At 38.1% G+C, this 12618-nt stretch overlaps 1 protein-coding gene across 5 annotated transcripts in view; it reads left to right on the forward strand.

Annotated features, from left to right (window-relative positions):
* PCGF5 (polycomb group ring finger 5) overlaps window positions 1-12618 on the forward strand; it is a 75155-nt gene that overhangs the window by 17299 nt on the left and 45238 nt on the right. The window contains exon 3 of one of the 5 annotated variants that reach the window (XM_087764999.1): window positions 4904-4944. The exons of the other annotated variants lie outside the window; for them this stretch is intronic. The gene's annotated coding sequence lies outside the window, so the exon portion shown is untranslated. The remainder of the gene's footprint in view (window positions 1-4903; window positions 4945-12618) is intronic. 5 annotated transcript variants of the gene reach the window in all.

Raw genomic sequence — 12618 nt, forward strand, 5'->3', positions numbered from 1 at the left:
TAACATTTGCACGTTTAATTATACACAGCCCTGGCAGAGAATGTTCTGCATGCGATTACTGAAATTCTCCAGAATTCAGATTGCTAATTCAGTAAACGCAGAATAGAGGGACATGTATATCAAGAAGGCGGTAGGATGCTACTAGACAGATGAGATGTTTTCAAGAACAGCATATCTAGTGTGGTTTGTCAGCACTTTATAAAGGCATGACAGGGTCCCTTGTAAAATGCCTGACTATTTAAATTTTAAATGACCTTTTATCTTCCTTTGTGGTGGGTAATATTCCAAAAGTATATGGGAAGTAAAGACACAGCTAGCCCTGTAGCTCTGGAAAAGACAGCCCTTGGATACAAGGGAGAGCTATGTATTGTATTTGCGTAACAAGTTGGTCTCAAAGTAGGTTAGATATCTGCTTGGCCATTTGGTTTTCTGTAAAAATACTGTTCCCTATTTGTTCTGTATTAAACCCTTCTCCATTTATATTTTTATGTTCTTTAAAAATAAATGTAGAAAAGATGTGTTGTTTTAACAACCAATAAAAGCAAACTAGCTAAGGTGCAGAATGGTCCAAGATCAGCGTTCCAGAAGAGTTCTTTCTGAAAGAAGAAAGACAGACTTGAGTGAACCTCTCATATTTATTTTGCAAATAATAAGGTTAGAGAAAATAAATACTGTGTGGAAGTGCATGCCCTAGCTTCCCTAAGGTAACACAAGGGTGTATGTTGTGTAAGTAGAACTAACAGATGCTTAGGAATCCTGAGAAGTCAGGATTCCTATCTTTCAGGCTTCTTCTCTTCATTTTGGCAGATTTTTTCATAGCACTGCTAGAAAATAAATATTTTATTGTAATTGATAAACATCCTTGTTAATAACCACATTCTTTAAGTCATCTTTGTACTATATTCCAGTGGTGTGCAAGAAAGAGCTTTGCCTCAGGTGCACAGTAATCTTTAAGCCCCTGTAGGAGATACTCAGTTTGCTGTAACAAGTAGATTACACTAGTTCTGCAGTACACTTCAGTGTTCGTAGCATTTTTCATATGTGTGACAGTGATGCAGTGTTTATTTTAAGAGTCAAAAGCCAGAGGTTCAAATCCCCCTGAAGTCAACAGGGAAAATTGCTTGCAATGACTTCTAACTTATAGCCCATACATTTTGATTTCTATTTTACCCATAAAATTTCTGTATGAAAATCTACTGCTAAGAGTTTTTTTTATTTTTGATATACTACAGCATTTTCGTGCTTAGTGAGAGGACATTAAGAATATTCGGTAACACAAATGGTGCTTTACTATGAATGCAGTAAAAGTAACAAGTATCAGTGAGATGGCACCCAAAAATACTATCATTTGTATCTAGTATATTCCCATTCTAAAACAAAAGTCAATATCTTGATATAAATATCTATCTGTTATGAGATCATGTCATTATTCTGTATGGCTTCTTACACTGTGTTTATTGCCATAAAAATGAAACATCTTCCAGCAGTGTATTAAACAATGTGCCTAACATCTGTCACATGCTTTTAACACATCCTCGCCCCAAGGAGAGAAGCATGCGCAGTAGATGGCTATGTTTTGGTAGACTTTTTGTGTTTATTTTGGGGCAAGTATGTTAAAAGCGTTTATGTTGACAACACATAATCAATGTATAGTGTTACACAAAATTATTCTCCTACAGCTGATTGACCTATAGGCAAACTACAGACTGAGCTGGATACTGCCTGGGTAAGTAGTTCATCTGGCACCCAGCTGACTCCCACATTCTTTCCATCGCTCAGAGGTGTTAGTCATGTCATACAATGCACATCTGTATCTGGCCATGGAGAAATGGGACAGCATACATGTGGTTGTAACGCAAATACAGGCTTAGTCATGTCACAAGTGTGCATAAACCCTCAATACCTACTCACACATCACCGGACAACACAAGAGAAAGGTTGGACATTACTAATTTTGTCGATTATGTTATTTTTGTGGGTTAACCCCAGTAGGCAGCTAAGCACCACAAGCTGCTCGCTCCCTTACCCCCCGACCCCCCATGGGATGGGAGAAGAGTAAGAGAAGAGTAAAAGCAAGAAAACTTGGGGGTCGAGGTAAAAAAAAAAGCTTGTTTAATAAGTGAAGGATAAGTGGAAGGTGAGAGAAAGAAAACAAGTGAGGCAAAGGCAATCACTCTCCACCTCCCACAGGCAGACTGATGCCCAGCCAGTTCCCAAGCAAAAGACAGCTAACCTCCCTAAACCCCCCTCTTTTCCCTTTTTATGACTGAGCATGACATTATAGGGCATGGGGTATCTCTTTGGTTAGTTCAGGTCATCTGCCTGGTTGTGTCCTCTCCCAACCTATTGCACACCCCCGAATCTTCATTGTGGTGGGTAGTGAGAAAGAGAGAAGGCCTTGATGCTGTGCAAACACTGTTCAGCAATAGATAGAACATTAGTGTGTTATCAGCATTGTTTTGGTCACAAATCTAAAACACAGCACTGTATGAGCTGCTATGAAGAAAGTTAACTCTATCCTAGCCAGGCCCAGTACCGTTATTTAGCAGGATGATCTAGGAAGCATTTGAGACTTAAACTATAAAAAGCTATAGATAGCATCTGAATAACAAAATATTTGCCAGGAAGGAAGAAGACAGTCTTTTATAGATATCCTTAGTGCTTTTGAACACATTTTATAGTTCTCATGGTGGGGGAGATGATGAATATTTCTAACTCAGACTGAGAAGGGAATCCACACCAAAATATTCAAGGTACCTATTTAAGCAGTGTGTCCCACTGAAGTTGCTTAAGACTTGAATGAATTGAAAAATAAGAATTTGTCTTGGACACAAATTTGTACTTAGGTCAGTAAGTGTTCTGTTTCATACCTTTTACTGCAGAAAACAGACTGATACAGTTGTGTGCATTGCATAATGCTCAGCTTTCTCAAACTAGAGTGTTTATTTTCTTGTGCAGGAGTCTTTTATATGTTTTGCCTAAATGTCTTATGTTTCCACCTACTCCTGTCTAACATAATGCATTTCTTTTATAGAGAAAAGAGATCTGAAAGATCATATTTGGCATTAGTCTCTAGTGAAACTGAAATTTTTGCTGGAATCTACTGAGAATTTTGCAGGTTTACTAGCAGAGCTGTTTTGGGAATAGAGCAAAAAGGTTGCTGTTATTTTTGTTGACATGAAGTCTGTAGGGATGTAAGCAGTCTAACATTCCTCATGTGAGCAGTTTTCTTTCCATAACAATGCTTGAATATTGGGTGAAAACATTATTCTTTCCTCATCTCTGCTCACATGTCATTAGTGAAATGAGTCACTGACTCCTGTGAAGTACAGAGTTCGCTCGAATGCTTACAAAGTATGGAAGTACTTTAGACAGAGTAGAAGGTACTTACAATATCTAACCATCCTGGGTTCGGGAGGTGTGAGGAAGGGACTAGAAAAAAGAATGGCAATTTGGCATTTTCATATGAGCAGTTTCTGCCTGTGCAGTGGTCATGACAACCTAACCAAAGATAATGAAACATCCATGGGATTATAATGCAATCTTCGTGGCTTCAGGACTAAGAGGTGTGATAGAGCAGTAGACCAGAGGACCACTTCAGTTCTTAATAGCATCCACATGCTTCCAGCACATTTTTTATTAGATAATGTAGTGCTGGAATTTTCTCACACAGGAATGCTTATAGGAGTTAGAAGGAGTGACACTGTGTTCTCTCAGAGTTATCAGTGCACTGTGGACACTGGTGGTATCCTTTATCTGACATATTCCCTCCTAGTTATTGGGAGATTGTGGTACTTGCGCATGTGTGGAATAAGAGTGGTTTACAAGTACACTTCCAATCATGCTGCAAAGAGTGCAACGATGGAGATGTTATCTTTAAACCTCACTGCAGAGTATAATACATGTGTGCACTTGAATCTGTAATAACATTATTTTATTTGCAACCAAAAATACTTTCAGTTAATTACAAATGTAAAGTGAGACAGTATTTCTGTTTCAGTGATTGTTAATATTAGCTTCTGCTTTGGAAATGAGCGTAACTGTGCATTTTTATTTCCTTTTTTAATAATGAACGTGTAGCTGTAAAACACTCCGTCAGTACTAGATGTGTATTAACCAACAACCTCTTCATCACAGCAGAGGTAAAAGTACATTTAATTACATCATAGAGACATAAAAATAACTTGTTTCAGGAAGTCATGGAGGTATTGTGTGGATTAGGCTGTATAAACAGCGATATTCATATTCATGAGATGTTTGTTAATACGAAAAAGAAAGATGAGTTGATGAGTCTGAGTCTTTGTCATCTTAAGTGGTCATTTACTCTTGCTTAAAACTGAATGCAAAAATACAATTAAAACACAATGTTCTGTTTCACTCCCATTTTGCAAGTGTATAGAATTATATATCTATAAATACACAGACACATACTATATAAGGTATGAAATTCTGATTAATCCAGCTTTTTATCTTCAAATATTTTAGCTTGCAAAATATTGTACTGCCCTCCATGTGCTGAAAATTTGAGACTTAGCTTTTCATTCCTTACCAATCCTGTTCTAAAACTAACTGCAGATATCTTGATTATTTTCAGGAGCTAGTATCAATAGCAATATGAGGCAATATGTAGGTTAAGTGTTCAATATGGCTATTTTTTTTTCCAAATAAAATGTCTCAACTCAGAGATTAGGTGTCTGGTTTAAATGCATGTCAAATGTACATTCAGATGAAGAACAATGTTGTGATGAACACATTGTATTGGAATTTGAGAGTCGGAAGTTTAATTCCTAGGCAGTCATATCTCTCTGTGTGGCTGACATCAGAAATTTATTAGGAAACCAGCTAGAAATATTTTACTCTTTGTGTAAAACAGGCTCAGTAATGCATCCTTTTCTTCACACAGTTTAGACTGGAGACTCTTTAGACCAGATGGACTCTCAAAGGGTATGTTTCCACTGCAGCTGAAGGTGTATGAGCTGAATGCATGTATTTGCAGCACTAAGCGTAATCTAGCCAGCTTTGTTAAACAGCAATAAAAATAGCATCAGGTGTTTCAGTAAATGGGACCCAGCTTGCCCTGGACCCTTGTGTGGCTATGTTATGTTGATGTACATGATGATACACATGTTCACTTCCATAATTACTGGAGTTAGCTAGATTAAAGAGTAGATCTGCTTTTCCCTTTCAAAAAAATTGTTTTCTTTTGATCAGCTTTTGTTTTACTCCTCTACTAAATTCTGCAGTCAACCTTTAGATTTTCTTCTGATTTATTCTCCTGTAGAAGCAAGCTTTTTCCATCCTCTATCTTCCCTTGGCCTTCCCTGCCCCATAATACACTGATTCTTCCTTTACCCCCAGAAGACCAGAAGGCATGCCTCTGTGGCTGCTTTGCTCAACAAAGCTGTTTTGCTAGGGAATACTAGTTGATAGCTGCCCCAGAATTCCCAAGAAGTATGATTTCCTTGGTGCTTTAAGAAAAGCAAAAATTAAACATAATTAAAGCTTGAGTCAATACAGATTTGCACAGATTTCCTAGGGCTGGATAGTGGTAATACATAGCCCAGACCCTAAACGTAGTTACCCTCATTCTTGTCCTGAACCACCTCTAACAGAGAACCGATTTCCTGCATGAATTACCTACTTCTGAAACTACATTCTGCTGTATGACAATTGGGCTATAGGTGTTCAAAAGCCAACTAGTGCACTGAATATAAAACTTAGTTGACTGAGTAGAGTTCTATACTATGGAAGGACATATTCTGCAGTTTTAGATTGTTGCGTTTTTCTCTTCAAGAATGATTTAGACTCCTGTTACATAAATAACATGGAGTAACACCTCCACCCCAAAGCTATAATATTTTGAAAACACAGTTATTTTTATGGAAGCTAATAGGTAAATTTGTTCATCAGATTTTGAGTTAAAATTTGGTGCCTCTAAGAAACGTAGGAACCTGTAGAAGCAGAGAAATGTGGAAGGGACAAGAGAAAGGGAAAAACTTGAATGAAGAGAAAGAAGAGGGAAGTTGGGACATGTGAAGCAGCTGTTAACCCAGCTTAACAGGACTGTGTATTTTGCTTTTATGCGCTGTTCCAGGAAGCTTACTATAATGGTAAATCTCTCCTTAATAGCATGTACAGTACCTTCTTCATAATTTAAAGTTTTTAGACATGTCATGGAGCAAATGGGAATGGACACAGAGCTGCTGTGTAACAAGATACTAATCTGTAATGATTTTTAGGAAAACCCAGTAGCTTTTGTTTAGTTTATATTATGGTGCTTACCACAGTGGATCCCATAGGATAATGAAGACAAGGAGGTGACAGAGCCAGTGCATGCGTGGGTATATCCCTAGTATCCATGCTGCACACTCACAAGGGACCAATGTTATGGCCATGAGACAAAGACCCCAGCATTTACCATGGCATACACCTCTGATACAGTTCAGACTCAACTGGAGTTACTAACACTTTCTGTTCAGAGGTAGCCTAGAACTGCATGTAGTGAGCATATTCCAAACCTATTGAGTAATTCTGGTTAGTATTTCACAGAATCCCAGAATCACTGAGGTTAGAAAGGATCTCTGGAGGTCATCTATTCCACTGCTCCTGCTTAAAGCAGGGTCAACTAGAGCAGGTTGCTTAGGATCTTATCCGGTTGGGTTTCAAAAATCTCCAAGGATGGAGACTCTGTAACCTCTCTGGGCAAACAATTCCAGTGTTCAACCAAGCTCACAGTAAAAACCTTTTTTTTCTGATGTTTAAATGGAATTTCCTGTGTTTCAATATGTGTCCGTTGCCTCTTGTCCTTTCACTAGGCACCACTGAGAAGACTCTTGCTCAGTGTTCTTTACTCCTCCCTCCATCCTCCATCAAGAATTTAGAGACAATGATAAGATCTCCCCTCAGCCTTCTTTCCTGCAGGCTAAACGCTCCCAGCTCTCTCAGTCTGTCCTCATGTGATAGATGTCAATCCCCCAGTCATCTTTGTGGCTCTTTACTAAACCTGCTCCAATATGTCCATGTTTCCATTACTGGGGGATCCACAACTGGACACAGCATTCCAGATGTGTCTCACCACCTCTCTTGACCTGCTAGTAATAATCTTCATAATGCAGCCCAGGTGGCTGTTGGCCTTCTTTACTGCAAGAGTGCACTGCTGGCTCATGTTTAATTTCATGTCCACCAGGACACCCAGGTCCTCTTCTGCAAACCTGGTTTTGCGCCCGTCACTCCCCAGCATGTACTCGTGTGGAGGCTATTCCACGCAAGTAGAAGGCTGTGCATTACCCTGTGTTGAACTTCGTAAGACTCCTGTAGGCCCGTTTCTCGAGGCTTTTGTGGTCCCTATGAGTGGTGGCACAACCATCTGGTGTATTAACTACTCTCAGTTTTGCATCATCTGAAGAATTGCTGAGTATGCACTCTGTCCCATCACCAGGTCATTAATGATGATGTTAAGCAGTACTGGCCCTACTGTCAACCCTTGGGGCACTCCAATAGTAACTGACCTCCAGGTGGACTTTGTGTTGCTGGTCATAACCTTTTGCGACTGGCAGTTCAGCCAGTTTTCAGTCCACCTCCTTGCCTGTTCGTCTAGTCCAGCCCCTCTATTCAAAGCAGGGTCAACTAGACTAATTGCTAAGGATGGAGACTCCACAGCCTCACCAAGCAAACAATTCCAGCGTTTGTCCACCCTCACAGTGGATTTTTTTTCCTTATGTTTAAATGGGATTTCCCATGTTTCAATTTGTGTCCACTGCCTCTTGTCACTGGACGATATGGAGAAGTCTCTTGCTCTGTCTTATTTACTTCCCCCAGCAGGTATTGATACACATTGATAAGAGCCCCCCTGAGCAAGGCTAAACAACCTCAGTTCTCTCAGCCTCTTCTCATGTGACAGATGCTCCAATCCCTTAATCATCTTAGTGGCTTTTCAAGCACTTTGTATGATAAAATCGTAAACAGAGGGAGAAAATTATGTGGTAGAGTAGCAGTTACCTTTCACTCTTCATTGTCAATATTTGCATCTTGTCTGATTAATGTTACCGTATTCTATGGCTTTGAAGAAGAGACACTTATTGAAAGAAGAAGGGATCTTCATCATCGTTTGCCTATGCTAAATAAATTACTTACAGTATTCTTGTAAGTGGTTACAAGTTTATTATTCTTTGGGCATTAAGTACCATTTAAATTGGCTCCTGTTTACATCAGTGTCAGTAGTTTGGACAATAACATCATTGAGAGGTCATGTTGGTAGTGAGGATATTTGCTCTAAAATTAATAATATTGACCTTGTTACTAAGTAAAAATTATGTTTCTAAAGATTTAGACAGGTGGTTCTAGACTCCAGACGAACTATGGAGCTACTTTGTCCTTCATCAAAAAAGTGACTGTATGTAATCTATCTACAGCAAAATAGCATACTTTCCATTGCTCTTCTTTATAACAATCTTTGTTATGTGATTTTTAGTACCACATTAATTGTGCCGAAAATCGTAGTTTTCAGGAATATTATTGAGTCTCTCTGTACTAAAATTCATTAGTTTGTCCTTATTGAATGAGGGACACTGGCATAAAATAGGATTATTAAGAAGCAGTTTCAATACCTCACCTTGAGGTTTTTCAACTGTTCTTGCATTTTTTACACTATTTACTAATATGTAAAAAAAAAGAAAGGGGGGGGGGGATTGCTTCACTGGTGTAAATGCGGAGACCAACAGATGCAATGAAGAAATTTGTACAATAGATTTAAAATATATCAGATAAAAGGGTAAATTGGCAGTCTATGTTCGAAGGTATCTCTTTTTGACGTATATCGTAACAATGGTTTTCTCTCGTGATTTTGGTAAGTTGCTGCTTAGTGGAAGATGTAGCCCTGAAATACATATTTTAGTTCCTGACTGATGGCGGGTTATGATGGCACCAGTGTTCCAGACAAGTTTAAAAGACACAAGGATAAAACACTAGACAGCATTCCAGATTTCTCAGCAGGAAAATGTAAATCTCCTTAATTTTATTCCTACTGAACTGTGGCAACTAAGGTCTTGTATTTAAATGTGAATTATTAAATGGACAGCATGATGATGATAGGAGCAGGCTATGTGTTACATGTATCAACAAGTTCTCATAAGCCAAATACCTTGTCAAAAACTCGGGTTCCCATCTATGCATTGGTGATAAAGGGAAATAATTTTAAGAGTATTATGCCTTTTATTCTTAAAAGCCTACCAAGGATATTAGATTAGGGAGTGGAGTGACATTTGCCATGTAAATTGATAGGTGAAACCTAGCTTTAAGGCTCTAGAACCTAAACTTACCACAGTGCTGAAGAAAATAGTCACATCTGAAAAACCTCAGCGAAGTGTATACAGGTTGTAGTAATGTAGAAAGGTCAGATATTGTATGATATCTTTAGCATAGTTTATAATTTGCTTTAGAAAAACATTCTTGAAATGTATTTAGCAGGCAGCTCAGTTCATTACCAGGTGTGAAAAATTTTGAAAGTGAAAAGGTTTTGACTTTGTTGTTTCATTTTATTGGTTTGTTTTTTTTTTTTTTTAAATGTGTTGATACTGTAAAAAAAAAGGCAGCTGGCAACCTCAAGCTGAGGTATTAAATCTGAGATAAAAATCTCATCTCTTAGAATCTGTTAATGTTTGACAGTGACTATAGGATTTGGAATGCTTGCAATAGAGATTAGAAATAGCAGCGAGGTATGAAACAAGAGTAAAGAATGACGCATGCTCTCTGCTGATTTTATACACCTTTATAAAATATAAGCAGGTGACTGTTACATATCTATGCATACTGCTGCATGGACTTACATGCTAAGCTTGATGCAAGTTAATAGTCACGCACTTTAATGAGCTGGCCTGTAGACTTGCATGGACTATGGGCATGCATAGTGAAGCATGAACGGTAGTTTTTATAGAATCAGGGCCTAAATGTGAAATATAAACATAGTTCACTTGCCATTTAAGTATAGATACCCCTGCAGGAGAATGTAGTGAATTTAGCAAGCATGTGATTCTTGCTAAATGACAGCTTTTTGAAGACGAGAGAGAGATCTGTTTTTCTAACTAGAAAGCAAGAATCTCAACAGAATGATCCAATTTGAGCATTTGTCAGACCTTTTCAGTAAGTGCCATTAGATATTTAAATACCAAAACAGACATTATTTTGTTTTATTCAAACAACCGCATCTCTAGAAGGGCTTTGCCTGTACTAGTGTGCTTAAGAACTATTTCTTAGACTCAAAAGCGTGCAATCTCCTGAAGTATTACCAACATTTCTTACCATCATTTTCTTCCTACAGAACTTTCTAGCAAAGCAGTTCATGATCCTGTCTAGTTGATGAGACTGAACAAGTTAGTAATGTGAGAATGAACTTCTGCAGACAGTACAGCTTTTTAAAAGCAGGATTGTGTATATTCTTTGTATTCTGGGAGGGACTCAGCCCTGCTCTGTACAGAGCCTAAAAAGAGAGAGTCCGAACTGCCATAGCCTACTCAGCTAAAAGCCACGTGATCTCATTAACGCTGTGCTGAACCCAGACTTCCAAGCATTACAAAAAGGAAGCTCAAGATGCAGGGGTGGTAAACATAGCCTCACAGCTTTTGGTTGATTTTGTGCTCAATCCGATTAAATGCACATCAACCCAGAGTATGCTGTTTACATGCAGGCGGAGTCTGATGGCCATGATTTTGGAATTGAAAAACAAACAAACAAACAAACAAACATTTTTTTGCATACTTGAGAATTGTTTTATACATCTTTTCTATAGAAAACTCAGTGATGATAATGTCAGACACAGGCACCACTTACGCAAACCTTTCTGATTTACTGCGGTCATGGGACTAAAGTTGGGAAACCAGCACTATCAACTTCCTAAGCTAATGTGACTGCAGAACTGGCATATGGTGCCAAGTCACGGCCTGAGGAGTGATTGTTCACTTGAGAATAGCTCCTGGCTAGAATCCTGAGCTTGTCTCTCCCTAAAACTGCCATATTACTCAAATGAAGAATCAATTAAAAGTATCAGTTTTGCTTAATCTTTTTCCATTTGTATATTGGATAAAAATTATTAATATTTCAAATAATGCTTTCAGTAAGATGTTATTTGGAGTGACTCTCAGTTGTTAATGTGAACCGTTACAAACATCCAAAATACGTAAAGAACTTCTGTTTTTGCTTATTCCTGGGGAAAGGCAGAGATAATGTCTTTTATCTAACTCCTTAGGCCATGTTCAGCTGTGACCCTGGTCATATGATTGGATGGACTGGATCACATGAACACATTGCTGCACAGAGTTTGATTCTATATATATGCTAAATGGCTGTAAAAAAAGATCATACGAGGATGTGAAGCTAAGGTTGGAGTACCTTGGTCTGCCCCCTATTTTCTCTTAATTTATCCAGAAAAAACATTCTCTATTTATTTTATAAGTTAAAAATGAAATTCACAAGTATCTATACTAGGTTTCCTCCAATGAAGCCTACTGTTTTAATTGGCAAAGTGACGGTTCCCATGAATGAGAGTCTTCCCATGCAGTTCAAATGAAATGGAGTCCATCTAACATTATTAAGTTGAAGGTTTTATTCTTCAGAGAGCTGGAAACAGAACTACTGTTGAAAATTGACTGAAGTAGGGCAGTTAACTCCCTAAGACATTGTGAATGTCATTAATTTGTCTTGTAAAAGATGAGGCAATTTGGTTGCTACTTTTCTATTTCCTTTCAAGCCTCTTTGTTTGCTGCTTCTGCCATCATAATGGGCACGAGTAGATTTCTTGAGGGTTGCTTTTGCTGAGCTTATTGGAGTTTTAAATTTGTTTTGACTTAAGATCTAGTAGCAAGTCTTGTTTTTAATTTGCAGTGCAAGTTGATTGCATAATTGTGAAGCTGTTTGACAGGTGTGATACAATTTGATTTGCATTCCTGCCAGTTTTCAACTGTAAGAAACAAAATCTGTTAGTAACAATTTTAGCAGGAGTCATTGGAGGGTTCTTACAGTTTGTTTTCCATTTCCCAGAGACTGAAAGATGACACTCTGTATAACTATTTGAACACTTCACATATTATTGTTTAGCTGAGCTGTATATGTTGATGTAACTGGCTTTGATATTTTCAAGGAAAAAAAGAATGAAAAAAATATATTTTTATATATATATAAAAAAATGCAGTATGGATGGGAGAAGCAATATAATGCTGACAGAAACAAGGATTTTTTTTTTAAAGTAACTGAATTATAGCAAATAGCCATTAGGATGTCTTGTGGAAAAGCATAGAATTCATTGAGACCTGATTAGAAAACTTGAAACCTGTGATTATATTGGTAGAGAGGTACTTTTCCCCTGGAAGGATACATACGTAGAGTTGGCAAAGTGTTTGCCCCATGACCAACAGATCCTGGAAATCTATGGAGGAGACATAGTCTTGCCCATGCAGACGACAGCAATATACAGGCTGGCCTGTGCATGTTACACCACTGGAGTTTTTTCTGATAATGTGGCTCTGATTGTCACTGATTGATTTATTTTTTGCCATTGTGCAGTAATAGGGAGACTTGAAATAGCCTTAATTCCTGAGTAGATTTTCTCTGGAAAAGCCACAGAATAAG

This window comes from Nipponia nippon, unplaced genomic scaffold (genome assembly GCF_047370975.1).
Source record: "Nipponia nippon isolate SJK-2023a ecotype South Korea unplaced genomic scaffold, ASM4737097v1 scaffold_3, whole genome shotgun sequence".
NCBI classification, from domain to species: Eukaryota; Metazoa; Chordata; class Aves; order Pelecaniformes; family Threskiornithidae; genus Nipponia; species Nipponia nippon.